Genomic DNA, 27960 nt, shown 5'->3' with positions numbered 1-27960 from the left:
AACCAAATCTATTTAAACCAATCTTCTTTTATGTCTCATTCTTTTAACCACTAGTCATCTCTCACAGTTAAATCTGATCCCATTTTAGTCTTGTAACTCGGCTGATAAGGCCGATTGTTACACTTGGATGGGAGACCGCCTGGGAATACCAGGTGCTGTAAGCTTTTGCCTTTTCTTCACTATTTATATAATATGCTGGCTTTTACGGAGGCTGATCTTTAAATAGCCCACTTTTTGGAGCAGCCCTCGCTTACGGCCATACCGCGCTGAGAGCGCCCGATCTCGTCTGATCTCGGAAGCTAAGCAGCGTCGGGCCTGCTTAGTACTTGGATGGGAGACCGCCTGGGAATACCAGGTGCTGTAAGCTTTTGCCTTTTCTTCACTATTTATATAATATGCTGGCTTTTACGGAGGCTGATCTTTAAATAGCCCACTTTTTGGAGCAGCCCTCGCTTACGGCCATACCGCGCTGAGAGCGCCCGATCTCGTCTGATCTCGGAAGCTAAGCAGGGTCGGGCCTGCTTAGTACTTGGATGGGAGACCGCCTGGGAATACCAGGTGCTGTAAGCTTTTGCCTTTTCTTCACTATTTATATAATATGCTGGCTTTTAGAAAGACGTGTTTTACCGCTCTATTTATTACAATCATTTAAATGTATTATAGAGTTTTAAGTGTTTTACATGTTTTTTAGGCCATTTTATTACTCTTAACATTTTAAGTGAGTGTGTGTCTTTAAAAAATGGATGGTTGGCCTGCCATGTGACTAGACACATGACAGGAAGCAGGAAGTACAACTGTATAAGAGAGCAGCATGACAAACAAAGGACAGTCACCAAACTGTTGGATTGAGGAGTTGCTAATTTTAGAGCTCACCTTTCCATTCACCACCTGCAAACTTTGGATTACACTTTCTGTGGATTGTATATACACCGGTGGACACTCACATTGGACTTATCAACACACTGGGATTCTTGGACTGTTTTTAGGGTATGGACAAATGAACTGTATTCTTTTAACAGCGTTTACCTCGTTTTATCGTGTTGTTTTAAAGTCTTTTATGTGAACCTTGTAAATAAACCAAATCTATTTAAACCAATCTTCTTTTATGTCTCATTCTTTTAACCACTAGTCATCTCTCACAGTTAAATCTGACCCCATTTTAGTCTTGTAACTCGGCTGATAAGGCCGATTGTTACACTTGGATGGGAGACCGCCTGGGATTACCAGGTGCTGTAAGCTTTTGCCTTTTCTTCACTATTTATATAATATGCTGGCTTTTACGGAGGCTGATCTTTAAATAGCCCACTTTTTGGAGCAGCCCTCGCTTACGGCCATACCGCGCTGAGAGCGCCCGATCTCGTCTGATCTCGGAAGCTAAGCAGCGTCGGGCCTGCTTAGTACTTGGATGGGAGACCGCCTGGGAATACCAGGTGCTGTAAGCTTTTGCCTTTTCTTCACTATTTATATAATATGCTGGCTTTTAGAAAGACGTGTTTTACCGCTCTATTTATTACAATCATTTAAATGTATTATAGAGTTTTAAGTGTTTTACATGTTTTTTAGGCCATTTTATTACTCTTAACATTTTAAGTGAGTGTGTGTCTTTAAAAAATGGATGGTTGGCCTGCCATGTGACTAGACACATGACAGGAAGCAGGAAGTACAACTGTATAAGAGAGCAGCATGACAAACAAAGGACAGTCACCAAACTGTTGGATTGAGGAGTTGCTAATTTTAGAGCTCACCTTTCCATTCACCACCTGCAAACTTTGGATTACACTTTCTGTGGATTGTATATACACCGGTGGACACTCACATTGGACTTATCAACACACTGGGATTCTTGGACTGTTTTTAGGGTATGGACAAATGAACTGTATTCTTTTAACAGCGTTTACCTCGTTTTATCGTGTTGTTTTAAAGTCTTTTATGTGAACCTTGTAAATAAACCAAATCTATTTAAACCAATCTTCTTTTATGTCTCATTCTTTTAACCACTAGTCATCTCTCACAGTTAAATCTGATCCCATTTTAGTCTTGTAACTCGGCTGATAAGGCCGATTGTTACACTTGGATGGGAGACCGCCTGGGAATACCAGGTGCTGTAAGCTTTTGCCTTTTCTTCACTATTTATATAATATGCTGGCTTTTACGGAGGCTGATCTTTAAATAGCCCACTTTTTGGAGCAGCCCTCGCTTACGGCCATACCGCGCTGAGAGCGCCCGATCTCGTCTGATCTCGGAAGCTAAGCAGCGTCGGGCCTGCTTAGTACTTGGATGGGAGACCGCCTGGGAATACCAGGTGCTGTAAGCTTTTGCCTTTTCTTCACTATTTATATAATATGCTGGCTTTTACGGAGGCTGATCTTTAAATAGCCCACTTTTTGGAGCAGCCCTCGCTTACGGCCATACCGCGCTGAGAGCGCCCGATCTCGTCTGATCTCGGAAGCTAAGCAGCGTCGGGCCTGCTTAGTACTTGGATGGGAGACCGCCTGGGAATACCAGGTGCTGTAAGCTTTTGCCTTTTCTTCACTATTTATATAATATGCTGGCTTTTAGAAAGACGTGTTTTACCGCTCTATTTATTACAATCATTTAAATGTATTATAGAGTTTTAAGTGTTTTACATGTTTTTTAGGCCATTTTATTACTCTTAACATTTTAAGTGAGTGTGTGTCTTTAAAAAATGGATGGTTGGCCTGCCATGTGACTAGACACATGACAGGAAGCAGGAAGTACAACTGTATAAGAGAGCAGCATGACAAACAAAGGACAGTCACCAAACTGTTGGATTGAGGAGTTGCTAATTTTAGAGCTCACCTTTCCATTCACCACCTGCAAACTTTGGATTACACTTTCTGTGGATTGTATATACACCGGTGGACACTCACATTGGACTTATCAACACACTGGGATTCTTGGACTGTTTTTAGGGTATGGACAAATGAACTGTATTCTTTTAACAGCGTTTACCTCGTTTTATCGTGTTGTTTTAAAGTCTTTTATGTGAACCTTGTAAATAAACCAAATCTATTTAAACCAATCTTCTTTTATGTCTCATTCTTTTAACCACTAGTCATCTCTCACAGTTAAATCTGATCCCATTTTAGTCTTGTAACTCGGCTGATAAGGCCGATTGTTACACTTGGATGGGAGACCGCCTGGGAATACCAGGTGCTGTAAGCTTTTGCCTTTTCTTCACTATTTATATAATATGCTGGCTTTTACGGAGGCTGATCTTTAAATAGCCCACTTTTTGGAGCAGCCCTCGCTTACGGCCATACCGCGCTGAGAGCGCCCGATCTCGTCTGATCTCGGAAGCTAAGCAGCGTCGGGCCTGCTTAGTACTTGGATGGGAGACCGCCTGGGAATACCAGGTGCTGTAAGCTTTTGCCTTTTCTTCACTATTTTTATAATATGCTGGCTTTTACGGAGGCTGATCTTTAAATAGCCCACTTTTTGGAGCAGCCCTCGCTTACGGCCATACCGCGCTGAGAGCGCCCGATCTCGTCTGATCTCGGAAGCTAAGCAGCGTCGGGCCTGCTTAGTACTTGGATGGGAGACCGCCTGGGAATACCAGGTGCTGTAAGCTTTTGCCTTTTCTTCACTATTTATATAATATGCTGGCTTTTAGAAAGACGTGTTTTACCGCTCTATTTATTACAATCATTTAAATGTATTATAGAGTTTTAAGTGTTTTACATGTTTTTTAGGCCATTTTATTACTCTTAACATTTTAAGTGAGTGTGTGTCTTTAAAAAATGGATGGTTGGCCTGCCATGTGACTAGACACATGACAGGAAGCAGGAAGTACAACTGTATAAGAGAGCAGCATGACAAACAAAGGACAGTCACCAAACTGTTGGATTGAGGAGTTGCTAATTTTAGAGCTCACCTTTCCATTCACCACCTGCAAACTTTGGATTACACTTTCTGTGGATTGTATATACACCGGTGGACACTCACATTGGACTTATCAACACACTGGGATTCTTGGACTGTTTTTAGGGTATGGACAAATGAACTGTATTCTTTTAACAGCGTTTACCTCGTTTTATCGTGTTGTTTTAAAGTCTTTTATGTGAACCTTGTAAATAAACCAAATCTATTTAAACCAATCTTCTTTTATGTCTCATTCTTTTAACCACTAGTCATCTCTCACAGTTAAATCTGACCCCATTTTAGTCTTGTAACTCGGCTGATAAGGCCGATTGTTACACTTGGATGGGAGACCGCCTGGGATTACCAGGTGCTGTAAGCTTTTGCCTTTTCTTCACTATTTATATAATATGCTGGCTTTTACGGAGGCTGATCTTTAAATAGCCCACTTTTTGGAGCAGCCCTCGCTTACGGCCATACCGCGCTGAGAGCGCCCGATCTCGTCTGATCTCGGAAGCTAAGCAGCGTCGGGCCTGCTTAGTACTTGGATGGGAGACCGCCTGGGAATACCAGGTGCTGTAAGCTTTTGCCTTTTCTTCACTATTTATATAATATGCTGGCTTTTAGAAAGACGTGTTTTACCGCTCTATTTATTACAATCATTTAAATGTATTATAGAGTTTTAAGTGTTTTACATGTTTTTTTAGGCCATTTTATTACTCTTAACATTTTAAGTGAGTGTGTGTCTTTAAAAAATGGATGGTTGGCCTGCCATGTGACTAGACACATGACAGGAAGCAGGAAGTACAACTGTATAAGAGAGCAGCATGACAAACAAAGGACAGTCACCAAACTGTTGGATTGAGGAGTTGCTAATTTTAGAGCTCACCTTTCCATTCACCACCTGCAAACTTTGGATTACACTTTCTGTGGATTGTATATACACCGGTGGACACTCACATTGGACTTATCAACACACTGGGATTCTTGGACTGTTTTTAGGGTATGGACAAATGAACTGTATTCTTTTAACAGCGTTTACCTCGTTTTATCGTGTTGTTTTAAAGTCTTTTATGTTAACCTTGTAAATAAACCAAATCTATTTAAACCAATCTTCTTTTATGTCTCATTCTTTTAACCACTAGTCATCTCTCACAGTTAAATCTGACCCCATTTTAGTCTTGTAACTCGGCTGATAAGGCCGATTGTTACACTTGGATGGGAGACCGCCTGGGAATACCAGGTGCTGTAAGCTTTTGCCTTTTCTTCACTATTTATATAATATGCTGGCTTTTACGGAGGCTGATCTTTAAATAGCCCACTTTTTGGAGCAGCCCTCGCTTACGGCCATACCGCGCTGAGAGCGCCCGATCTCGTCTGATCTCGGAAGCTAAGCAGCGTCGGGCCTGCTTAGTACTTGGATGGGAGACCGCCTGGGAATACCAGGTGCTGTAAGCTTTTGCCTTTTCTTCACTATTTATATAATATGCTGGCTTTTACGGAGGCTGATCTTTAAATAGCCCACTTTTTGGAGCAGCCCTCGCTTACGGCCATACCGCGCTGAGAGCGCCCGATCTCGTCTGATCTCGGAAGCTAAGCAGCGTCGGGCCTGCTTAGTACTTGGATGGGAGACCGCCTGGGAATACCAGGTGCTGTAAGCTTTTGCCTTTTCTTCACTATTTATATAATATGCTGGCTTTTAGAAAGACGTGTTTTACCGCTCTATTTATTACAATCATTTAAATGTATTATAGAGTTTTAAGTGTTTTACATGTTTTTTAGGCCATTTTATTACTCTTAACATTTTAAGTGAGTGTGTGTCTTTAAAAAATGGATGGTTGGCCTGCCATGTGACTAGACACATGACAGGAAGCAGGAAGTACAACTGTATAAGAGAGCAGCATGACAAACAAAGGACAGTCACCAAACTGTTGGATTGAGGAGTTGCTAATTTTAGAGCTCACCTTTCCATTCACCACCTGCAAACTTTGGATTACACTTTCTGTGGATTGTATATACACCGGTGGACACTCACATTGGACTTATCAACACACTGGGATTCTTGGACTGTTTTTAGGGTATGGACAAATGAACTGTATTCTTTTAACAGCGTTTACCTCGTTTTATCGTGTTGTTTTAAAGTCTTTTATGTGAACCTTGTAAATAAACCAAATCTATTTAAACCAATCTTCTTTTATGTCTCATTCTTTTAACCACTAGTCATCTCTCACAGTTAAATCTGATCCCATTTTAGTCTTGTAACTCGGCTGATAAGGCCGATTGTTACACTTGGATGGGAGACCGCCTGGGAATACCAGGTGCTGTAAGCTTTTGCCTTTTCTTCACTATTTATATAATATGCTGGCTTTTACGGAGGCTGATCTTTAAATAGCCCACTTTTTGGAGCAGCCCTTGCTTACGGCCATACCGCGCTGAGAGCGCCCGATCTCGTCTGATCTCGGAAGCTAAGCAGCGTCGGGCCTGCTTAGTTCTTGGATGGGAGACCGCCTGGGAATACCAGGTGCTGTAAGCTTTTGCCTTTTCTTCACTATTTATATAATATGCTGGCTTTTAGAAAGACGTGTTTTACCGCTCTATTTATTACAATCATTTAAATGTATTATAGAGTTTTAAGTGTTTTACATGTTTTTTAGGCCATTTTATTACTCTTAACATTTTAAGTGAGTGTGTGTCTTTAAAAAATGGATGGTTGGCCTGCCATGTGACTAGACACATGACAGGAAGCAGGAAGTACAACTGTATAAGAGAGCAGCATGACAAACAAAGGACAGTCACCAAACTGTTGGATTGAGGAGTTGCTAATTTTAGAGCTCACCTTTCCATTCACCACCTGCAAACTTTGGATTACACTTTCTGTGGATTGTATATACACCGGTGGACACTCACATTGGACTTATCAACACACTGGGATTCTTGGACTGTTTTTAGGGTATGGACAAATGAACTGTATTCTTTTAACAGCGTTTACCTCGTTTTATCGTGTTGTTTTAAAGTCTTTTATGTGAACCTTGTAAATAAACCAAATCTATTTAAACCAATCTTCTTTTATGTCTCATTCTTTTAACCACTAGTCATCTCTCACAGTTAAATCTGACCCCATTTTAGTCTTGTAACTCGGCTGATAAGGCCGATTGTTACACTTGGATGGGAGACCGCCTGGGATTACCAGGTGCTGTAAGCTTTTGCCTTTTCTTCACTATTTATATAATATGCTGGCTTTTACGGAGGCTGATCTTTAAATAGCCCACTTTTTGGAGCAGCCCTCGCTTACGGCCATACCGCGCTGAGAGCGCCCGATCTCGTCTGATCTCGGAAGCTAAGCAGCGTCGGGCCTGCTTAGTACTTGGATGGGAGACCGCCTGGGAATACCAGGTGCTGTAAGCTTTTGCCTTTTCTTCACTATTTATATAATATGCTGGCTTTTACGGAGGCTGATCTTTAAATAGCCCACTTTTTGGAGCAGCCCTCGCTTACGGCCATACCGCGCTGAGAGCGCCCGATCTCGTCTGATCTCGGAAGCTAAGCAGGGTCGGGCCTGCTTAGTACTTGGATGGGAGACCGCCTGGGAATACCAGGTGCTGTAAGCTTTTGCCTTTTCTTCACTATTTATATAATATGCTGGCTTTTAGAAAGACGTGTTTTACCGCTCTATTTATTACAATCATTTAAATGTATTATAGAGTTTTAAGTGTTTTACATGTTTTTTAGGCCATTTTATTACTCTTAACATTTTAAGTGAGTGTGTGTCTTTAAAAAATGGATGGTTGGCCTGCCATGTGACTAGACACATGACAGGAAGCAGGAAGTACAACTGTATAAGAGAGCAGCATGACAAACAAAGGACAGTCACCAAACTGTTGGATTGAGGAGTTGCTAATTTTAGAGCTCACCTTTCCATTCACCACCTGCAAACTTTGGATTACACTTTCTGTGGATTGTATATACACCGGTGGACACTCACATTGGACTTATCAACACACTGGGATTCTTGGACTGTTTTTAGGGTATGGACAAATGAACTGTATTCTTTTAACAGCGTTTACCTCGTTTTATCGTGTTGTTTTAAAGTCTTTTATGTGAACCTTGTAAATAAACCAAATCTATTTAAACCAATCTTCTTTTATGTCTCATTCTTTTAACCACTAGTCATCTCTCACAGTTAAATCTGACCCCATTTTAGTCTTGTAACTCGGCTGATAAGGCCGATTGTTACACTTGGATGGGAGACCGCCTGGGATTACCAGGTGCTGTAAGCTTTTGCCTTTTCTTCACTATTTATATAATATGCTGGCTTTTACGGAGGCTGATCTTTAAATAGCCCACTTTTTGGAGCAGCCCTCGCTTACGGCCATACCGCGCTGAGAGCGCCCGATCTCGTCTGATCTCGGAAGCTAAGCAGCGTCGGGCCTGCTTAGTACTTGGATGGGAGACCGCCTGGGAATACCAGGTGCTGTAAGCTTTTGCCTTTTCTTCACTATTTATATAATATGCTGGCTTTTAGAAAGACGTGTTTTACCGCTCTATTTATTACAATCATTTAAATGTATTATAGAGTTTTAAGTGTTTTACATGTTTTTTAGGCCATTTTATTACTCTTAACATTTTAAGTGAGTGTGTGTCTTTAAAAAATGGATGGTTGGCCTGCCATGTGACTAGACACATGACAGGAAGCAGGAAGTACAACTGTATAAGAGAGCAGCATGACAAACAAAGGACAGTCACCAAACTGTTGGATTGAGGAGTTGCTAATTTTAGAGCTCACCTTTCCATTCACCACCTGCAAACTTTGGATTACACTTTCTGTGGATTGTATATACACCGGTGGACACTCACATTGGACTTATCAACACACTGGGATTCTTGGACTGTTTTTAGGGTATGGACAAATGAACTGTATTCTTTTAACAGCGTTTACCTCGTTTTATCGTGTTGTTTTAAAGTCTTTTATGTGAACCTTGTAAATAAACCAAATCTATTTAAACCAATCTTCTTTTATGTCTCATTCTTTTAACCACTAGTCATCTCTCACAGTTAAATCTGATCCCATTTTAGTCTTGTAACTCGGCTGATAAGGCCGATTGTTACACTTGGATGGGAGACCGCCTGGGAATACCAGGTGCTGTAAGCTTTTGCCTTTTCTTCACTATTTATATAATATGCTGGCTTTTACGGAGGCTGATCTTTAAATAGCCCACTTTTTGGAGCAGCCCTCGCTTACGGCCATACCGCGCTGAGAGCGCCCGATCTCGTCTGATCTCGGAAGCTAAGCAGCGTCGGGCCTGCTTAGTACTTGGATGGGAGACCGCCTGGGAATACCAGGTGCTGTAAGCTTTTGCCTTTTCTTCACTATTTATATAATATGCTGGCTTTTACGGAGGCTGATCTTTAAATAGCCCACTTTTTGGAGCAGCCCTCGCTTACGGCCATACCGCGCTGAGAGCGCCCGATCTCGTCTGATCTCGGAAGCTAAGCAGCGTCGGGCCTGCTTAGTACTTGGATGGGAGACCGCCTGGGAATACCAGGTGCTGTAAGCTTTTGCCTTTTCTTCACTATTTATATAATATGCTGGCTTTTAGAAAGACGTGTTTTACCGCTCTATTTATTACAATCATTTAAATGTATTATAGAGTTTTAAGTGTTTTACATGTTTTTTAGGCCATTTTATTACTCTTAACATTTTAAGTGAGTGTGTGTCTTTAAAAAATGGATGGTTGGCCTGCCATGTGACTAGACACATGACAGGAAGCAGGAAGTACAACTGTATAAGAGAGCAGCATGACAAACAAAGGACAGTCACCAAACTGTTGGATTGAGGAGTTGCTAATTTTAGAGCTCACCTTTCCATTCACCACCTGCAAACTTTGGATTACACTTTCTGTGGATTGTATATACACCGGTGGACACTCACATTGGACTTATCAACACACTGGGATTCTTGGACTGTTTTTAGGGTATGGACAAATGAACTGTATTCTTTTAACAGCGTTTACCTCGTTTTATCGTGTTGTTTTAAAGTCTTTTATGTGAACCTTGTAAATAAACCAAATCTATTTAAACCAATCTTCTTTTATGTCTCATTCTTTTAACCACTAGTCATCTCTCACAGTTAAATCTGATCCCATTTTAGTCTTGTAACTCGGCTGATAAGGCCGATTGTTACACTTGGATGGGAGACCGCCTGGGAATACCAGGTGCTGTAAGCTTTTGCCTTTTCTTCACTATTTATATAATATGCTGGCTTTTACGGAGGCTGATCTTTAAATAGCCCACTTTTTGGAGCAGCCCTCGCTTACGGCCATACCGCGCTGAGAGCGCCCGATCTCGTCTGATCTCGGAAGCTAAGCAGCGTCGGGCCTGCTTAGTACTTGGATGGGAGACCGCCTGGGAATACCAGGTGCTGTAAGCTTTTGCCTTTTCTTCACTATTTATATAATATGCTGGCTTTTACGGAGGCTGATCTTTAAATAGCCCACTTTTTGGAGCAGCCCTCGCTTACGGCCATACCGCGCTGAGAGCGCCCGATCTCGTCTGATCTCGGAAGCTAAGCAGCGTCGGGCCTGCTTAGTACTTGGATGGGAGACCGCCTGGGAATACCAGGTGCTGTAAGCTTTTGCCTTTTCTTCACTATTTATATAATATGCTGGCTTTTACGGAGGCTGATCTTTAAATAGCCCACTTTTTGGAGCAGCCCTCGCTTACGGCCATACCGCGCTGAGAGCGCCCGATCTCGTCTGATCTCGGAAGCTAAGCAGGGTCGGGCCTGCTTAGTACTTGGATGGGAGACCGCCTGGGAATACCAGGTGCTGTAAGCTTTTGCCTTTTCTTCACTATTTATATAATATGCTGGCTTTTAGAAAGACGTGTTTTACCGCTCTATTTATTACAATCATTTAAATGTATTATAGAGTTTTAAGTGTTTTACATGTTTTTTAGGCCATTTTATTACTCTTAACATTTTAAGTGAGTGTGTGTCTTTAAAAAATGGATGGTTGGCCTGCCATGTGACTAGACACATGACAGGAAGCAGGAAGTACAACTGTATAAGAGAGCAGCATGACAAACAAAGGACAGTCACCAAACTGTTGGATTGAGGAGTTGCTAATTTTAGAGCTCACCTTTCCATTCACCACCTGCAAACTTTGGATTACACTTTCTGTGGATTGTATATACACCGGTGGACACTCACATTGGACTTATCAACACACTGGGATTCTTGGACTGTTTTTAGGGTATGGACAAATGAACTGTATTCTTTTAACAGCGTTTACCTCGTTTTATCGTGTTGTTTTAAAGTCTTTTATGTGAACCTTGTAAATAAACCAAATCTATTTAAACCAATCTTCTTTTATGTCTCATTCTTTTAACCACTAGTCATCTCTCACAGTTAAATCTGACCCCATTTTAGTCTTGTAACTCGGCTGATAAGGCCGATTGTTACACTTGGATGGGAGACCGCCTGGGATTACCAGGTGCTGTAAGCTTTTGCCTTTTCTTCACTATTTATATAATATGCTGGCTTTTACGGAGGCTGATCTTTAAATAGCCCACTTTTTGGAGCAGCCCTCGCTTACGGCCATACCGCGCTGAGAGCGCCCGATCTCGTCTGATCTCGGAAGCTAAGCAGCGTCGGGCCTGCTTAGTACTTGGATGGGAGACCGCCTGGGAATACCAGGTGCTGTAAGCTTTTGCCTTTTCTTCACTATTTATATAATATGCTGGCTTTTAGAAAGACGTGTTTTACCGCTCTATTTATTACAATCATTTAAATGTATTATAGAGTTTTAAGTGTTTTACATGTTTTTTAGGCCATTTTATTACTCTTAACATTTTAAGTGAGTGTGTGTCTTTAAAAAATGGATGGTTGGCCTGCCATGTGACTAGACACATGACAGGAAGCAGGAAGTACAACTGTATAAGAGAGCAGCATGACAAACAAAGGACAGTCACCAAACTGTTGGATTGAGGAGTTGCTAATTTTAGAGCTCACCTTTCCATTCACCACCTGCAAACTTTGGATTACACTTTCTGTGGATTGTATATACACCGGTGGACACTCACATTGGACTTATCAACACACTGGGATTCTTGGACTGTTTTTAGGGTATGGACAAATGAACTGTATTCTTTTAACAGCGTTTACCTCGTTTTATCGTGTTGTTTTAAAGTCTTTTATGTGAACCTTGTAAATAAACCAAATCTATTTAAACCAATCTTCTTTTATGTCTCATTCTTTTAACCACTAGTCATCTCTCACAGTTAAATCTGATCCCATTTTAGTCTTGTAACTCGGCTGATAAGGCCGATTGTTACACTTGGATGGGAGACCGCCTGGGAATACCAGGTGCTGTAAGCTTTTGCCTTTTCTTCACTATTTATATAATATGCTGGCTTTTACGGAGGCTGATCTTTAAATAGCCCACTTTTTGGAGCAGCCCTCGCTTACGGCCATACCGCGCTGAGAGCGCCCGATCTCGTCTGATCTCGGAAGCTAAGCAGCGTCGGGCCTGCTTAGTACTTGGATGGGAGACCGCCTGGGAATACCAGGTGCTGTAAGCTTTTGCCTTTTCTTCACTATTTATATAATATGCTGGCTTTTACGGAGGCTGATCTTTAAATAGCCCACTTTTTGGAGCAGCCCTCGCTTACGGCCATACCGCGCTGAGAGCGCCCGATCTCGTCTGATCTCGGAAGCTAAGCAGCGTCGGGCCTGCTTAGTACTTGGATGGGAGACCGCCTGGGAATACCAGGTGCTGTAAGCTTTTGCCTTTTCTTCACTATTTATATAATATGCTGGCTTTTAGAAAGACGTGTTTTACCGCTCTATTTATTACAATCATTTAAATGTATTATAGAGTTTTAAGTGTTTTACATGTTTTTTAGGCCATTTTATTACTCTTAACATTTTAAGTGAGTGTGTGTCTTTAAAAAATGGATGGTTGGCCTGCCATGTGACTAGACACATGACAGGAAGCAGGAAGTACAACTGTATAAGAGAGCAGCATGACAAACAAAGGACAGTCACCAAACTGTTGGATTGAGGAGTTGCTAATTTTAGAGCTCACCTTTCCATTCACCACCTGCAAACTTTGGATTACACTTTCTGTGGATTGTATATACACCGGTGGACACTCACATTGGACTTATCAACACACTGGGATTCTTGGACTGTTTTTAGGGTATGGACAAATGAACTGTATTCTTTTAACAGCGTTTACCTCGTTTTATCGTGTTGTTTTAAAGTCTTTTATGTGAACCTTGTAAATAAACCAAATCTATTTAAACCAATCTTCTTTTATGTCTCATTCTTTTAACCACTAGTCATCTCTCACAGTTAAATCTGACCCCATTTTAGTCTTGTAACTCGGCTGATAAGGCCGATTGTTACACTTGGATGGGAGACCGCCTGGGATTACCAGGTGCTGTAAGCTTTTGCCTTTTCTTCACTATTTATATAATATGCTGGCTTTTACGGAGGCTGATCTTTAAATAGCCCACTTTTTGGAGCAGCCCTCGCTTACGGCCATACCGCGCTGAGAGCGCCCGATCTCGTCTGATCTCGGAAGCTAAGCAGCGTCGGGCCTGCTTAGTACTTGGATGGGAGACCGCCTGGGAATACCAGGTGCTGTAAGCTTTTGCCTTTTCTTCACTATTTATATAATATGCTGGCTTTTAGAAAGACGTGTTTTACCGCTCTATTTATTACAATCATTTAAATGTATTATAGAGTTTTAAGTGTTTTACATGTTTTTTTAGGCCATTTTATTACTCTTAACATTTTAAGTGAGTGTGTGTCTTTAAAAAATGGATGGTTGGCCTGCCATGTGACTAGACACATGACAGGAAGCAGGAAGTACAACTGTATAAGAGAGCAGCATGACAAACAAAGGACAGTCACCAAACTGTTGGATTGAGGAGTTGCTAATTTTAGAGCTCACCTTTCCATTCACCACCTGCAAACTTTGGATTACACTTTCTGTGGATTGTATATACACCGGTGGACACTCACATTGGACTTATCAACACACTGGGATTCTTGGACTGTTTTTAGGGTATGGACAAATGAACTGTATTCTTTTAACAGCGTTTACCTCGTTTTATCGTGTTGTTTTAAAGTCTTTTATGTTAACCTTGTAAATAAACCAAATCTATTTAAACCAATCTTCTTTTATGTCTCATTCTTTTAACCACTAGTCATCTCTCACAGTTAAATCTGACCCCATTTTAGTCTTGTAACTCGGCTGATAAGGCCGATTGTTACACTTGGATGGGAGACCGCCTGGGAATACCAGGTGCTGTAAGCTTTTGCCTTTTCTTCACTATTTATATAATATGCTGGCTTTTACGGAGGCTGATCTTTAAATAGCCCACTTTTTGGAGCAGCCCTCGCTTACGGCCATACCGCGCTGAGAGCGCCCGATCTCGTCTGATCTCGGAAGCTAAGCAGCGTCGGGCCTGCTTAGTACTTGGATGGGAGACCGCCTGGGAATACCAGGTGCTGTAAGCTTTTGCCTTTTCTTCACTATTTATATAATATGCTGGCTTTTACGGAGGCTGATCTTTAAATAGCCCACTTTTTGGAGCAGCCCTCGCTTACGGCCATACCGCGCTGAGAGCGCCCGATCTCGTCTGATCTCGGAAGCTAAGCAGCGTCGGGCCTGCTTAGTACTTGGATGGGAGACCGCCTGGGAATACCAGGTGCTGTAAGCTTTTGCCTTTTCTTCACTATTTATATAATATGCTGGCTTTTAGAAAGACGTGTTTTACCGCTCTATTTATTACAATCATTTAAATGTATTATAGAGTTTTAAGTGTTTTACATGTTTTTTAGGCCATTTTATTACTCTTAACATTTTAAGTGAGTGTGTGTCTTTAAAAAATGGATGGTTGGCCTGCCATGTGACTAGACACATGACAGGAAGCAGGAAGTACAACTGTATAAGAGAGCAGCATGACAAACAAAGGACAGTCACCAAACTGTTGGATTGAGGAGTTGCTAATTTTAGAGCTCACCTTTCCATTCACCACCTGCAAATTTTGGATTACACTTTCTGTGGATTGTATATACACCGGTGGACACTCACATTGGACTTATCAACACACTGGGATTCTTGGACTGTTTTTAGGGTATGGACAAATGAACTGTATTCTTTTAACAGCGTTTACCTCGTTTTATCGTGTTGTTTTAAAGTCTTTTATGTGAACCTTGTAAATAAACCAAATCTATTTAAACCAATCTTCTTTTATGTCTCATTCTTTTAACCACTAGTCATCTCTCACAGTTAAATCTGATCCCATTTTAGTCTTGTAACTCGGCTGATAAGGCCGATTGTTACACTTGGATGGGAGACCGCCTGGGAATACCAGGTGCTGTAAGCTTTTGCCTTTTCTTCACTATTTATATAATATGCTGGCTTTTACGGAGGCTGATCTTTAAATAGCCCACTTTTTGGAGCAGCCCTCGCTTACGGCCATACCGCGCTGAGAGCGCCCGATCTCGTCTGATCTCGGAAGCTAAGCAGCGTCGGGCCTGCTTAGTTCTTGGATGGGAGACCGCCTGGGAATACCAGGTGCTGTAAGCTTTTGCCTTTTCTTCACTATTTATATAATATGCTGGCTTTTACGGAGGCTGATCTTTAAATAGCCCACTTTTTGGAGCAGCCCTCGCTTACGGCCATACCGCGCTGAGAGCGCCCGATCTCGTCTGATCTCGGAAGCTAAGCAGCGTCGGGCCTGCTTAGTACTTGGATGGGAGACCGCCTGGGAATACCAGGTGCTGTAAGCTTTTGCCTTTTCTTCACTATTTATATAATATGCTGGCTTTTAGAAAGACGTGTTTTACCGCTCTATTTATTACAATCATTTAAATGTATTATAGAGTTTTAAGTGTTTTACATGTTTTTTAGGCCATTTTATTACTCTTAACATTTTAAGTGAGTGTGTGTCTTTAAAAAATGGATGGTTGGCCTGCCATGTGACTAGACACATGACAGGAAGCAGGAAGTACAACTGTATAAGAGAGCAGCATGACAAACAAAGGACAGTCACCAAACTGTTGGATTGAGGAGTTGCTAATTTTAGAGCTCACCTTTCCATTCACCACCTGCAAACTTTGGATTACACTTTCTGTGGATTGTATATACACCGGTGGACACTCACATTGGACTTATCAACACACTGGGATTCTTGGACTGTTTTTAGGGTATGGACAAATGAACTGTATTCTTTTAACAGCGTTTACCTCGTTTTATCGTGTTGTTTTAAAGTCTTTTATGTGAACCTTGTAAATAAACCAAATCTATTTAAACCAATCTTCTTTTATGTCTCATTCTTTTAACCACTAGTCATCTCTCACAGTTAAATCTGACCCCATTTTAGTCTTGTAACTCGGCTGATAAGGCCGATTGTTACACTTGGATGGGAGACCGCCTGGGATTACCAGGTGCTGTAAGCTTTTGCCTTTTCTTCACTATTTATATAATATGCTGGCTTTTACGGAGGCTGATCTTTAAATAGCCCACTTTTTGGAGCAGCCCTCGCTTACGGCCATACCGCGCTGAGAGCGCCCGATCTCGTCTGATCTCGGAAGCTAAGCAGCGTCGGGCCTGCTTAGTACTTGGATGGGAGACCGCCTGGGAATACCAGGTGCTGTAAGCTTTTGCCTTTTCTTCACTATTTATATAATATGCTGGCTTTTAGAAAGACGTGTTTTACCGCTCTATTTATTACAATCATTTAAATGTATTATAGAGTTTTAAGTGTTTTACATGTTTTTTAGGCCATTTTATTACTCTTAACATTTTAAGTGAGTGTGTGTCTTTAAAAAATGGATGGTTGGCCTGCCATGTGACTAGACACATGACAGGAAGCAGGAAGTACAACTGTATAAGAGAGCAGCATGACAAACAAAGGACAGTCACCAAACTGTTGGATTGAGGAGTTGCTAATTTTAGAGCTCACCTTTCCATTCACCACCTGCAAACTTTGGATTACACTTTCTGTGGATTGTATATACACCGGTGGACACTCACATTGGACTTATCAACACACTGGGATTCTTGGACTGTTTTTAGGGTATGGACAAATGAACTGTATTCTTTTAACAGCGTTTACCTCGTTTTATCGTGTTGTTTTAAAGTCTTTTATGTGAACCTTGTAAATAAACCAAATCTATTTAAACCAATCTTCTTTTATGTCTCATTCTTTTAACCACTAGTCATCTCTCACAGTTAAATCTGATCCCATTTTAGTCTTGTAACTCGGCTGATAAGGCCGATTGTTACACTTGGATGGGAGACCGCCTGGGAATACCAGGTGCTGTAAGCTTTTGCCTTTTCTTCACTATTTATATAATATGCTGGCTTTTACGGAGGCTGATCTTTAAATAGCCCACTTTTTGGAGCAGCCCTCGCTTACGGCCATACCGCGCTGAGAGCGCCCGATCTCGTCTGATCTCGGAAGCTAAGCAGCGTCGGGCCTGCTTAGTACTTGGATGGGAGACCGCCTGGGAATACCAGGTGCTGTAAGCTTTTGCCTTTTCTTCACTATTTATATAATATGCTGGCTTTTACGGAGGCTGATCTTTAAATAGCCCACTTTTTGGAGCAGCCCTCGCTTACGGCCATACCGCGCTGAGAGCGCCCGATCTCGTCTGATCTCGGAAGCTAAGCAGGGTCGGGCCTGCTTAGTACTTGGATGGGAGACCGCCTGGGAATACCAGGTGCTGTAAGCTTTTGCCTTTTCTTCACTATTTATATAATATGCTGGCTTTTAGAAAGACGTGTTTTACCGCTCTATTTATTACAATCATTTAAATGTATTATAGAGTTTTAAGTGTTTTACATGTTTTTTAGGCCATTTTATTACTCTTAACATTTTAAGTGAGTGTGTGTCTTTAAAAAATGGATGGTTGGCCTGCCATGTGACTAGACACATGACAGGAAGCAGGAAGTACAACTGTATAAGAGAGCAGCATGACAAACAAAGGACAGTCACCAAACTGTTGGATTGAGGAGTTGCTAATTTTAGAGCTCACCTTTCCATTCACCACCTGCAAACTTTGGATTACACTTTCTGTGGATTGTATATACACCGGTGGACACTCACATTGGACTTATCAACACACTGGGATTCTTGGACTGTTTTTAGGGTATGGACAAATGAACTGTATTCTTTTAACAGCGTTTACCTCGTTTTATCGTGTTGTTTTAAAGTCTTTTATGTGAACCTTGTAAATAAACCAAATCTATTTAAACCAATCTTCTTTTATGTCTCATTCTTTTAACCACTAGTCATCTCTCACAGTTAAATCTGACCCCATTTTAGTCTTGTAACTCGGCTGATAAGGCCGATTGTTACACTTGGATGGGAGACCGCCTGGGATTACCAGGTGCTGTAAGCTTTTGCCTTTTCTTCACTATTTATATAATATGCTGGCTTTTACGGAGGCTGATCTTTAAATAGCCCACTTTTTGGAGCAGCCCTCGCTTACGGCCATACCGCGCTGAGAGCGCCCGATCTCGTCTGATCTCGGAAGCTAAGCAGCGTCGGGCCTGCTTAGTACTTGGATGGGAGACCGCCTGGGAATACCAGGTGCTGTAAGCTTTTGCCTTTTCTTCACTATTTATATAATATGCTGGCTTTTAGAAAGACGTGTTTTACCGCTCTATTTATTACAATCATTTAAATGTATTATAGAGTTTTAAGTGTTTTACATGTTTTTTAGGCCATTTTATTACTCTTAACATTTTAAGTGAGTGTGTGTCTTTAAAAAATGGATGGTTGGCCTGCCATGTGACTAGACACATGACAGGAAGCAGGAAGTACAACTGTATAAGAGAGCAGCATGACAAACAAAGGACAGTCACCAAACTGTTGGATTGAGGAGTTGCTAATTTTAGAGCTCACCTTTCCATTCACCACCTGCAAACTTTGGATTACACTTTCTGTGGATTGTATATACACCGGTGGACACTCACATTGGACTTATCAACACACTGGGATTCTTGGACTGTTTTTAGGGTATGGACAAATGAACTGTATTCTTTTAACAGCGTTTACCTCGTTTTATCGTGTTGTTTTAAAGTCTTTTATGTGAACCTTGTAAATAAACCAAATCTATTTAAACCAATCTTCTTTTATGTCTCATTCTTTTAACCACTAGTCATCTCTCACAGTTAAATCTGATCCCATTTTAGTCTTGTAACTCGGCTGATAAGGCCGATTGTTACACTTGGATGGGAGACCGCCTGGGAATACCAGGTGCTGTAAGCTTTTGCCTTTTCTTCACTATTTATATAATATGCTGGCTTTTACGGAGGCTGATCTTTAAATAGCCCACTTTTTGGAGCAGCCCTCGCTTACGGCCATACCGCGCTGAGAGCGCCCGATCTCGTCTGATCTCGGAAGCTAAGCAGCGTCGGGCCTGCTTAGTACTTGGATGGGAGACCGCCTGGGAATACCAGGTGCTGTAAGCTTTTGCCTTTTCTTCACTATTTATATAATATGCTGGCTTTTACGGAGGCTGATCTTTAAATAGCCCACTTTTTGGAGCAGCCCTCGCTTACGGCCATACCGCGCTGAGAGCGCCCGATCTCGTCTGATCTCGGAAGCTAAGCAGCGTCGGGCCTGCTTAGTACTTGGATGGGAGACCGCCTGGGAATACCAGGTGCTGTAAGCTTTTGCCTTTTCTTCACTATTTATATAATATGCTGGCTTTTAGAAAGACGTGTTTTACCGCTCTATTTATTACAATCATTTAAATGTATTATAGAGTTTTAAGTGTTTTACATGTTTTTTAGGCCATTTTATTACTCTTAACATTTTAAGTGAGTGTGTGTCTTTAAAAAATGGATGGTTGGCCTGCCATGTGACTAGACACATGACAGGAAGCAGGAAGTACAACTGTATAAGAGAGCAGCATGACAAACAAAGGACAGTCACCAAACTGTTGGATTGAGGAGTTGCTAATTTTAGAGCTCACCTTTCCATTCACCACCTGCAAACTTTGGATTACACTTTCTGTGGATTGTATATACACCGGTGGACACTCACATTGGACTTATCAACACACTGGGATTCTTGGACTGTTTTTAGGGTATGGACAAATGAACTGTATTCTTTTAACAGCGTTTACCTCGTTTTATCGTGTTGTTTTAAAGTCTTTTATGTGAACCTTGTAAATAAACCAAATCTATTTAAACCAATCTTCTTTTATGTCTCATTCTTTTAACCACTAGTCATCTCTCACAGTTAAATCTGATCCCATTTTAGTCTTGTAACTCGGCTGATAAGGCCGATTGTTACACTTGGATGGGAGACCGCCTGGGAATACCAGGTGCTGTAAGCTTTTGCCTTTTCTTCACTATTTATATAATATGCTGGCTTTTACGGAGGCTGATCTTTAAATAGCCCACTTTTTGGAGCAGCCCTCGCTTACGGCCATACCGCGCTGAGAGCGCCCGATCTCGTCTGATCTCGGAAGCTAAGCAGCGTCGGGCCTGCTTAGTACTTGGATGGGAGACCGCCTGGGAATACCAGGTGCTGTAAGCTTTTGCCTTTTCTTCACTATTTATATAATATGCTGGCTTTTACGGAGGCTGATCTTTAAATAGCCCACTTTTTGGAGCAGCCCTCGCTTACGGCCATACCGCGCTGAGAGCGCCCGATCTCGTCTGATCTCGGAAGCTAAGCAGCGTCGGGCCTGCTTAGTACTTGGATGGGAGACCGCCTGGGAATACCAGGTGCTGTAAGCTTTTGCCTTTTCTTCACTATTTATATAATATGCTGGCTTTTAGAAAGACGTGTTTTACCGCTCTATTTATTACAATCATTTAAATGTATTATAGAGTTTTAAGTGTTTTACATGTTTTTTAGGCCATTTTATTACTCTTAACATTTTAAGTGAGTGTGTGTCTTTAAAAAATGGATGGTTGGCCTGCCATGTGACTAGACACATGACAGGAAGCAGGAAGTACAACTGTATAAGAGAGCAGCATGACAAACAAAGGACAGTCACCAAACTGTTGGATTGAGGAGTTGCTAATTTTAGAGCTCACCTTTCCATTCACCACCTGCAAACTTTGGATTACACTTTCTGTGGATTGTATATACACCGGTGGACACTCACATTGGACTTATCAACACACTGGGATTCTTGGACTGTTTTTAGGGTATGGACAAATGAACTGTATTCTTTTAACAGCGTTTACCTCGTTTTATCGTGTTGTTTTAAAGTCTTTTATGTGAACCTTGTAAATAAACCAAATCTATTTAAACCAATCTTCTTTTATGTCTCATTCTTTTAACCACTAGTCATCTCTCACAGTTAAATCTGACCCCATTTTAGTCTTGTAACTCGGCTGATAAGGCCGATTGTTACACTTGGATGGGAGACCGCCTGGGATTACCAGGTGCTGTAAGCTTTTGCCTTTTCTTCACTATTTATATAATATGCTGGCTTTTACGGAGGCTGATCTTTAAATAGCCCACTTTTTGGAGCAGCCCTCGCTTACGGCCACACCACCCTGAGAGCGCCCTAGAGCAAACCAGGAAGTGTGTGACTGCAGTTTGGAAAGAGAGATACTCTTACCTTCTCGATTTATTTGGTTAGTGTGAGTGAAAATAAGTTTTGGTTTGTGTTAGTAAGTTTTTTTGTTTTAAACCACTAACCAGCAGCCGTGTGCTGTCTGGGAAGTGGTTTGTGTTTGTTGTTTTTTCGCAAGTATGAGTGATTCGGACGGACTACACGGCAGCAACAAGGAAATGGCGGCAGAGATAGAGATGGCAAAAGAACAAAGGACTGAATTAGGACAACGAGAAAGGATCATAAGCAGCACAAAGAGGCTATACAGGAAAGAGGCAACAATAACTATTGATGTGAGTGAAACAAGAGATGGCAATGCAGAGAGTATCATTAAAGCAATAACGAAGAAAATCGGTGTGAAGGGAATTTTGGCGGTGCGCCCGAAACAACAGAAACAATATGAGGTAACAATGGAATCTGAGGAATGTTGTGATGAACTGTTAAATGGACTGGATATCAATGGACACATTTGTGAAGTGAGGAAGTTGGAAGACAGGGAGTATGTGGTGTCATTTATGCATATACCCGTCTATCTGAGTGACGACGACATCATAACGAAACTGGAGGGGTGGGGAGTTATCCCTGTCTCAAGTATGAAGAGGAGATGTTATCCAGGTACGGATATTGAAGATGGAACAAGGTTCATCAAAGCTAAATTCCCAAGAGAGGTGGCATCGCTCCCATACAGTACGCGGTTTGAGACAGCAGAAGGAACTCAGCATTTTCGGGTGATACACAATAAGCAGGTTAAAACCTGCCGGTTGTGTATGAGCCCGGAGCATTTCCTGAAGGATTGTCCAGACTTTAAGTGTCGCAAATGTGAGGAGCATGGTCATTTTGCACGGGAATGCAATGCAGTGAAGTGTCCAGACTGTTTTAAAACGCTAAACAAATGTGAATGCTGGATGCAGAACAACGAGGAAGAGGAGGAGCAACAAATGAACGGGCAGATGCATAACAACACTACAGAAACCCAAGAAACAAACGAAGAGGAAGAGCAGTACGAGATAACTGGAAGAGAGGGACATGGGACTAGTAAAGAACAAGAAAAAGAAGAGCAACAGGAAGTAGAAGATCAGGAGGAAAGAATGGAGGAAGAGAAATCAGCGGAAGAAACACTATCAAGGGGAGGAGAACTGATTGTAGTAGAACTGACAGGAGAGGAAGGAATAAAGAACCAAAAGGACAGAGGACTGGGAATAATGCCACGGAGAAAACAACTGAAGGTAATACCTAATTTGGAAATGGCAAAAAGGAAAAGACTTAAGTATTCAGAGAATAAAATTGAGGTGTTGAGTGGGGAAGATGGAGAAGATAATCAAGAATGACTGTTTTTAATTATTTATTTTTGTACAGTATGGTTTTAAATTTTGTATGCTGGAATGCAAGAGGATTAATGAATATGAACAAACTGAAAAATACTCTAGAACTATGCAAGAAAGAAGACATTATTGTATTTCAGGAAACGAACTGGAAAAAGGAGGTAATTGACAATGTCAAAAAGATGTGGAATGGTGAAATGTTTTATAGTAATGGAGATGTAAAGTTAGGAAGTGGAGTGGCGATTTTAATAAGAAATGATATTGACTGCAAAGTGAAAGAAATATATAATGATGGAAAAGGAAAATGTAATGCTGTTGAAATAAGTCACGGGGAAAAAGAGTTTATTTTAATGAATGTTCATGCGCCAACAGAAGAGAAAGAAAAAAGGGAGTTTTTTGAAAACATTAGAGGAATAATAGATAAATGGAAGTCAGTAATAATTGTAGGAGATTTTAACACTGTGTTTAGTAAAAGAGATATAGCGGAGGGAATGGTTTTTAGAACAGACATGGGAAGAAAAGAGCTGGTATCTTTAATGGAAGAAAGAAACATGACTGATGTGTGGAGGGAGAGACATGAAAACAAAAAAGAATTTACTAGAAGGAGCTTGGTTGGTAACTTTTTGAATCAAACGAGAATTGATTTTATTTTAAGTACAAGGGATATAGATTATTTTATTGATGATATTGTTTATAGTGACACTAGTTTTAGTGATCACAAGATGATAAGGTGGAAAATAGATTTTAACAAGGAGGATAAAGGACCAGGGGTGTGGATTTTAAATTCTGGAATTTTAAAAGATGAGAATTACAAATTGGGAATATATGATTTAATGGAACAGGAAAAGAAGGATGGCATGTATGGGGAAGACAAACGAATATGGTGGGAAAATGTAAAATATGAAATAAAGAAGTATTCAATTGAATTTAGTAAAGGTATGAGAAAAGCCAAAAATGCTAAAGAACAGGGAATTAGAGAAAGTTTAAGAAAAGAAACAAAGGAAAAGGTAATGGATATTCAAAAAATAGTAGAGTTAGAAGAGAAGCTTAAGAAAATGGAAGAGGAAAAATGTCAAGGGGCAAGACTAAGGAGCAAAGCTAGATACACAATAGAAGGGGAAAAATGTACTAAATTTTTTTTTGACCTAGAAAGAAGAAGGGGAAGGGCAGATACAATAAAAGAACTAAAAAACAAAGATGAAGAGTCCATAATAGGAACAGAGTTACTCTTAAATGAAGTAAGGATTTTTTATGAAGACTTGTTTAGAGAGGAAGGTATAGAAGAGGAAAACAAAAATTACTTACTGCAACATATCAAAGCGAGAGTAGAAGAAGAAGACAAAAAAGACTGTGACGAGGAAATAAAGGAAGAAGAGATAATACAAGCGATAGAAAGTCTAAAAAGTAACAAAAGTCCGGGAATAGATGGAATAGTGAATGAATTTTATAAGATTTTTAAGAAGGAAATAAGTAAGATCTTAAAAGAAGTGTATGATGAAATATTTAAGAAAAAAGAGCTGGATCAAAGAATGAGTATGGGACTAATGAAGTTGATTTATAAAAGAAAAGGTGATAATAAGAGTTTGAAGAATTATAGGCCGATTACAATGTTGAATGCAGATTTGAAGATTTTAGCTAAAATTTTATCAAGTAGATTGAAGAATGTCTTACCAAAAATAATTGAGACAAACCAGGCCTACGGGGTGACAGGGAGGGATATAGCGGATACAACAAGTGGTATACGAGACATAATGAGTATTTTAAAGGAAAATAATAGGAAAGGATATATAATTAGCCTAGACTTCGAGAAGGCTTTCGATAGAGTGGAGCATGAGTTTTTATTTTCGATTTTAGATCATTTTGGTTTTGGGGAGAATTTTAAAGAGTGGTTAAGGATTTTATATAGAAATATAATGACAAGAGTAAAATGTAACGGCTTTTTAACCAATCCTTTTAATGTCACAAGATCCATTAGACAAGGATGTCCATTATCAGCACAGCTATATACGCTGATAGCAGAACCACTAGGGATTTTAATTCAAAAAGATAAAGAAATAAAAGGGATAAAAATTGAGGAGGGACTAGAAGAAACAAAAGTATTTCAATATGCAGATGACACTACACTAATTGTGGAAGATTATAAAAGTGTTGAAAATGTAATGGAAAGGGTGACAAGGTTTTGTAAAGGTACAGGAGCAAAAGTAAATGCGGAAAAAACTGTTTATATGAGATTTGGAGAAGTGTCTGATTTAAAAGAGGTTCTGGGTTTTAAAGAAGTACAAGAAATGAAGATTTTAGGAGTAACGCTAGGTAAAGATGAGAAGAGTGCAACAGACAGAATGTGGGAAGAGGTTATAGGTGCAATGAAAAACAGATTGAATTTTTGGCAAAAAAGAATTTTGAATTTGAAAGGGAAGGTTTTAATAGCGAACGTTTTAATGTTAACCAAAATGTGGTACATTTTATCAGTGGTTTCAATGCCAAAATGGGTGGAAAAAAGAGTAAAAGAATATATTATGGATTTTATATGGGAGAAAAAACCCCCAAGAATAGCATACCACACACTCATTGGAAGGCCAGAAGAGGGAGGGTTGGGACTTGTTGATATAGAATTAAAAAAGAAAAGTATGAGAGTGAAGGTGGTTAAAAAATATTTGGACATGGATAAAAAGGGAGATTGGAAAATTACAATGAAACATTTTTTAGCAAAATGTGGGAATGTATTTTTAAATGATAACATTTTATGGATGAAACTCAAAAATTGGATGATGGAGGGGATACCAAATTTTTATAAAGAGGTTTTAGTTGCTTGGGGGTTTTTTCTCAAGGAGATTGATTTTAAGCCATTTGGGAGAAAAACGGTCCTCAATCAACCTATTTTCTTGAACAGTAATATTGTTTTTAATGGACAAGTTTTATTTTTTAAGAAATGGTGGGAAGTAGGGATAAGGCAAGTCAAAGATGTGTTGTATGAATTTAAAGATGGATTTTTGCCGTTACAAGTGATCATAGATGCTATGGAAGAAGAAAAAGAAGAATATAGTGTGGCTAGTCTGGAAAAACAATATGATGAAGTTAAAAGTGCAGTACCAAAAGAGTGGTTGGAAGAAATTAAAAAAAGAGAAGAAACAGAAAGCAAAGTTGATGTGTATATGAAAATGGAAGACAAAATGGTGGATTTGAGATCGTGTAATGTAAGGATGTTTTATCAATGTCTTAAAAAATATATTTTTAAGAAACCTAATGCAAATCAAATGTGGTTGAGACATTTTAATGGAATTGAAGAGAATGATATTTGGAAGAATATAAGAAGTGGGATTGGAAGTACAGATTTGGAGTGTCTAGACTATTTTATCAGACATAATGTGATTTTTTCGGAAATGAGGCTTTGTATAATGGGGAAGGAAAGTGATGCCATTTGTAAAATATGTAAAAAACAGGATGAAGGTATTCTACATTTGTTTTTATTTTGTGAAAAATTGGAAACATTTTTTCAAATGTTAAAGAAAATGATTAAGAGTTTAAGGGATGGGAAAGAAGAGAGTGACTGGAATCAAACTTTAATTTTGGGAGTGAAGGAAAAATGCAAGAATAAAAAAGTGATAGAGTTGTTATTGGTTTTGGCGAAAAGTGCTATATGGAAAAGGAGGAATTTAGGAAAGAGTAAAGGGTGTGTATTAGATCTGTGGAGATTATTTAAATGTAAGGTTGAGGAGTACATTTTAACACTGTGGAATTATTTTAAAATGGAAAAAAAAGAGATGCTGTTTTACAAAATATTTTCAAAACAAGTGGAGGAAGTGTTAAAAGGAAATGGGATTGAAATGCCAGAAAATTGATGTTTTGATTTTGATGTATTTTGTGGATGATGAATTGTATATGCTCAAATGTAATTTAATTGTCATTTTTATTTCATTCATGTAATGAATTTTAAACTTGTATAATAATAATAAAAAAAAAAAAAAAAAAAGAGCGCCCGATCTCGTCTGATCTCGGAAGCTAAGCAGCGTCGGGCCTGCTTAGTACTTGGATGGGAGACCGCCTGGGAATACCAGGTGCTGTAAGCTTTTGCCTTTTCTTCACTATTTATATAATATGCTGGCTTTTAGAAAGACGTGTTTTACCGCTCTATTTATTACAATCATTTAAATGTATTATAGAGTTTTAAGTGTTTTACATGTTTTTTAGGCCATTTTATTACTCTTAACATTTTAAGTGAGTGTGTGTCTTTAAAAAATGGATGGTTGGCCTGCCATGTGACTAGACACATGACAGGAAGCAGGAAGTACAACTGTATAAGAGAGCAGCATGACAAACAAAGGACAGTCACCAAACTGTTGGATTGAGGAGTTGCTAATTTTAGAGCTCACCTTTCCATTCACCACCTGCAAACTTTGGATTACACTTTCTGTGGATTGTATATACACCGGTGGACACTCACATTGGACTTATCAACACACTGGGATTCTTGGACTGTTTTTAGGGTATGGACAAATGAACTGTATTCTTTTAACAGCGTTTACCTCGTTTTATCGTGTTGTTTTAAAGTCTTTTATGTGAACCTTGTAAATAAACCAAATCTATTTAAACCAATCTTCTTTTATGTCTCATTCTTTTAACCACTAGTCATCTCTCACAGTTAAATCTGATCCCATTTTAGTCTTGTAACTCGGCTGATAAGGCCGATTGTTACACTTGGATGGGAGACCGCCTGGGAATACCAGGTGCTGTAAGCTTTTGCCTTTTCTTCACTATTTATATAATATGCTGGCTTTTACGGAGGCTGATCTTTAAATAGCCCACTTTTTGGAGCAGCCCTCGCTTACGGCCATACCGCGCTGAGAGCGCCCGATCTCGTCTGATCTCGGAAGCTAAGCAGCGTCGGGCCTGCTTAGTACTTGGATGGGAGACCGCCTGGGAATACCAGGTGCTGTAAGCTTTTGCCTTTTCTTCACTATTTATATAATATGCTGGCTTTTAGAAAGACGTGTTTTACCGCTCTATTTATTACAATCATTTAAATGTATTATAGAGTTTTAAGTGTTTTACATGTTTTTTAGGCCATTTTATTACTCTTAACATTTTAAGTGAGTGTGTGTCTTTAAAAAATGGATGGTTGGCCTGCCATGTGACTAGACACATGACAGGAAGCAGGAA

General features: G+C 40.1%; 36 non-coding genes across 36 annotated transcripts; all 36 read left to right on the top strand.

The window, feature by feature from the left end:
• The first annotated feature begins 248 nt into the window (after window positions 1–248).
• On the top strand, window positions 249–367 carry LOC141306357 (5S ribosomal RNA). The gene has a single exon (XR_012345316.1). It is a non-coding gene; the product is annotated as a 5S ribosomal RNA (ribosomal RNA).
• An 84-nt stretch (window positions 368–451) lies between these two features.
• On the top strand, window positions 452–570 carry LOC141307128 (5S ribosomal RNA). Its single transcript, XR_012346084.1, has one exon. It is a non-coding gene; the product is annotated as a 5S ribosomal RNA (ribosomal RNA).
• Window positions 571–1323: 753 nt separating this feature from the next.
• LOC141306356 (5S ribosomal RNA) lies at window positions 1324–1442 on the top strand. The gene has a single exon (XR_012345315.1). It is a non-coding gene; the product is annotated as a 5S ribosomal RNA (ribosomal RNA).
• Window positions 1443–2195: 753 nt separating this feature from the next.
• LOC141306354 (5S ribosomal RNA) lies at window positions 2196–2314 on the top strand. Its single transcript, XR_012345314.1, has one exon. It is a non-coding gene; the product is annotated as a 5S ribosomal RNA (ribosomal RNA).
• An 84-nt stretch (window positions 2315–2398) lies between these two features.
• Window positions 2399–2517, top strand: LOC141306353 (5S ribosomal RNA). Its single transcript, XR_012345313.1, has one exon. It is a non-coding gene; the product is annotated as a 5S ribosomal RNA (ribosomal RNA).
• Window positions 2518–3270: 753 nt separating this feature from the next.
• On the top strand, window positions 3271–3389 carry LOC141306352 (5S ribosomal RNA). The gene has a single exon (XR_012345312.1). It is a non-coding gene; the product is annotated as a 5S ribosomal RNA (ribosomal RNA).
• An 84-nt stretch (window positions 3390–3473) lies between these two features.
• LOC141306351 (5S ribosomal RNA) lies at window positions 3474–3592 on the top strand. The gene has a single exon (XR_012345311.1). It is a non-coding gene; the product is annotated as a 5S ribosomal RNA (ribosomal RNA).
• A 753-nt stretch (window positions 3593–4345) lies between these two features.
• On the top strand, window positions 4346–4464 carry LOC141306350 (5S ribosomal RNA). Its single transcript, XR_012345310.1, has one exon. It is a non-coding gene; the product is annotated as a 5S ribosomal RNA (ribosomal RNA).
• A 754-nt stretch (window positions 4465–5218) lies between these two features.
• Window positions 5219–5337, top strand: LOC141306348 (5S ribosomal RNA). The gene has a single exon (XR_012345307.1). It is a non-coding gene; the product is annotated as a 5S ribosomal RNA (ribosomal RNA).
• An 84-nt stretch (window positions 5338–5421) lies between these two features.
• On the top strand, window positions 5422–5540 carry LOC141306347 (5S ribosomal RNA). Its single transcript, XR_012345306.1, has one exon. It is a non-coding gene; the product is annotated as a 5S ribosomal RNA (ribosomal RNA).
• Window positions 5541–6293: 753 nt separating this feature from the next.
• On the top strand, window positions 6294–6412 carry LOC141307403 (5S ribosomal RNA). Its single transcript, XR_012346357.1, has one exon. It is a non-coding gene; the product is annotated as a 5S ribosomal RNA (ribosomal RNA).
• Window positions 6413–7165: 753 nt separating this feature from the next.
• On the top strand, window positions 7166–7284 carry LOC141306346 (5S ribosomal RNA). Its single transcript, XR_012345305.1, has one exon. It is a non-coding gene; the product is annotated as a 5S ribosomal RNA (ribosomal RNA).
• An 84-nt stretch (window positions 7285–7368) lies between these two features.
• On the top strand, window positions 7369–7487 carry LOC141307127 (5S ribosomal RNA). Its single transcript, XR_012346083.1, has one exon. It is a non-coding gene; the product is annotated as a 5S ribosomal RNA (ribosomal RNA).
• Window positions 7488–8240: 753 nt separating this feature from the next.
• Window positions 8241–8359, top strand: LOC141306345 (5S ribosomal RNA). The gene has a single exon (XR_012345304.1). It is a non-coding gene; the product is annotated as a 5S ribosomal RNA (ribosomal RNA).
• A 753-nt stretch (window positions 8360–9112) lies between these two features.
• On the top strand, window positions 9113–9231 carry LOC141306343 (5S ribosomal RNA). Its single transcript, XR_012345303.1, has one exon. It is a non-coding gene; the product is annotated as a 5S ribosomal RNA (ribosomal RNA).
• An 84-nt stretch (window positions 9232–9315) lies between these two features.
• On the top strand, window positions 9316–9434 carry LOC141306342 (5S ribosomal RNA). The gene has a single exon (XR_012345302.1). It is a non-coding gene; the product is annotated as a 5S ribosomal RNA (ribosomal RNA).
• A 753-nt stretch (window positions 9435–10187) lies between these two features.
• Window positions 10188–10306, top strand: LOC141306341 (5S ribosomal RNA). Its single transcript, XR_012345301.1, has one exon. It is a non-coding gene; the product is annotated as a 5S ribosomal RNA (ribosomal RNA).
• Window positions 10307–10390: 84 nt separating this feature from the next.
• On the top strand, window positions 10391–10509 carry LOC141306340 (5S ribosomal RNA). Its single transcript, XR_012345300.1, has one exon. It is a non-coding gene; the product is annotated as a 5S ribosomal RNA (ribosomal RNA).
• An 84-nt stretch (window positions 10510–10593) lies between these two features.
• LOC141307126 (5S ribosomal RNA) lies at window positions 10594–10712 on the top strand. The gene has a single exon (XR_012346082.1). It is a non-coding gene; the product is annotated as a 5S ribosomal RNA (ribosomal RNA).
• A 753-nt stretch (window positions 10713–11465) lies between these two features.
• Window positions 11466–11584, top strand: LOC141306339 (5S ribosomal RNA). The gene has a single exon (XR_012345299.1). It is a non-coding gene; the product is annotated as a 5S ribosomal RNA (ribosomal RNA).
• Window positions 11585–12337: 753 nt separating this feature from the next.
• Window positions 12338–12456, top strand: LOC141306338 (5S ribosomal RNA). Its single transcript, XR_012345297.1, has one exon. It is a non-coding gene; the product is annotated as a 5S ribosomal RNA (ribosomal RNA).
• An 84-nt stretch (window positions 12457–12540) lies between these two features.
• Window positions 12541–12659, top strand: LOC141306336 (5S ribosomal RNA). The gene has a single exon (XR_012345295.1). It is a non-coding gene; the product is annotated as a 5S ribosomal RNA (ribosomal RNA).
• A 753-nt stretch (window positions 12660–13412) lies between these two features.
• On the top strand, window positions 13413–13531 carry LOC141306335 (5S ribosomal RNA). Its single transcript, XR_012345294.1, has one exon. It is a non-coding gene; the product is annotated as a 5S ribosomal RNA (ribosomal RNA).
• A 754-nt stretch (window positions 13532–14285) lies between these two features.
• On the top strand, window positions 14286–14404 carry LOC141306334 (5S ribosomal RNA). Its single transcript, XR_012345293.1, has one exon. It is a non-coding gene; the product is annotated as a 5S ribosomal RNA (ribosomal RNA).
• An 84-nt stretch (window positions 14405–14488) lies between these two features.
• Window positions 14489–14607, top strand: LOC141306332 (5S ribosomal RNA). Its single transcript, XR_012345292.1, has one exon. It is a non-coding gene; the product is annotated as a 5S ribosomal RNA (ribosomal RNA).
• Window positions 14608–15360: 753 nt separating this feature from the next.
• LOC141307402 (5S ribosomal RNA) lies at window positions 15361–15479 on the top strand. The gene has a single exon (XR_012346356.1). It is a non-coding gene; the product is annotated as a 5S ribosomal RNA (ribosomal RNA).
• Window positions 15480–15563: 84 nt separating this feature from the next.
• LOC141306331 (5S ribosomal RNA) lies at window positions 15564–15682 on the top strand. The gene has a single exon (XR_012345291.1). It is a non-coding gene; the product is annotated as a 5S ribosomal RNA (ribosomal RNA).
• Window positions 15683–16435: 753 nt separating this feature from the next.
• LOC141306330 (5S ribosomal RNA) lies at window positions 16436–16554 on the top strand. Its single transcript, XR_012345290.1, has one exon. It is a non-coding gene; the product is annotated as a 5S ribosomal RNA (ribosomal RNA).
• Window positions 16555–17307: 753 nt separating this feature from the next.
• On the top strand, window positions 17308–17426 carry LOC141306329 (5S ribosomal RNA). Its single transcript, XR_012345289.1, has one exon. It is a non-coding gene; the product is annotated as a 5S ribosomal RNA (ribosomal RNA).
• Window positions 17427–17510: 84 nt separating this feature from the next.
• On the top strand, window positions 17511–17629 carry LOC141307125 (5S ribosomal RNA). The gene has a single exon (XR_012346081.1). It is a non-coding gene; the product is annotated as a 5S ribosomal RNA (ribosomal RNA).
• Window positions 17630–18382: 753 nt separating this feature from the next.
• LOC141306328 (5S ribosomal RNA) lies at window positions 18383–18501 on the top strand. The gene has a single exon (XR_012345288.1). It is a non-coding gene; the product is annotated as a 5S ribosomal RNA (ribosomal RNA).
• A 753-nt stretch (window positions 18502–19254) lies between these two features.
• On the top strand, window positions 19255–19373 carry LOC141306327 (5S ribosomal RNA). Its single transcript, XR_012345286.1, has one exon. It is a non-coding gene; the product is annotated as a 5S ribosomal RNA (ribosomal RNA).
• An 84-nt stretch (window positions 19374–19457) lies between these two features.
• LOC141306326 (5S ribosomal RNA) lies at window positions 19458–19576 on the top strand. Its single transcript, XR_012345285.1, has one exon. It is a non-coding gene; the product is annotated as a 5S ribosomal RNA (ribosomal RNA).
• A 753-nt stretch (window positions 19577–20329) lies between these two features.
• LOC141306324 (5S ribosomal RNA) lies at window positions 20330–20448 on the top strand. The gene has a single exon (XR_012345283.1). It is a non-coding gene; the product is annotated as a 5S ribosomal RNA (ribosomal RNA).
• Window positions 20449–20532: 84 nt separating this feature from the next.
• On the top strand, window positions 20533–20651 carry LOC141306323 (5S ribosomal RNA). Its single transcript, XR_012345282.1, has one exon. It is a non-coding gene; the product is annotated as a 5S ribosomal RNA (ribosomal RNA).
• A 6972-nt stretch (window positions 20652–27623) lies between these two features.
• On the top strand, window positions 27624–27742 carry LOC141306321 (5S ribosomal RNA). Its single transcript, XR_012345281.1, has one exon. It is a non-coding gene; the product is annotated as a 5S ribosomal RNA (ribosomal RNA).
• The last annotated feature ends 218 nt before the right edge of the window (window positions 27743–27960 follow it).

Source organism: Garra rufa, unplaced genomic scaffold, assembly GCF_049309525.1.
Source record: "Garra rufa unplaced genomic scaffold, GarRuf1.0 hap1_unplaced_002, whole genome shotgun sequence".
NCBI lineage: Eukaryota > Metazoa > Chordata > Actinopteri > Cypriniformes > Cyprinidae > Garra > Garra rufa.
This window is presented reverse-complemented; position numbering and strand designations above follow the sequence as displayed.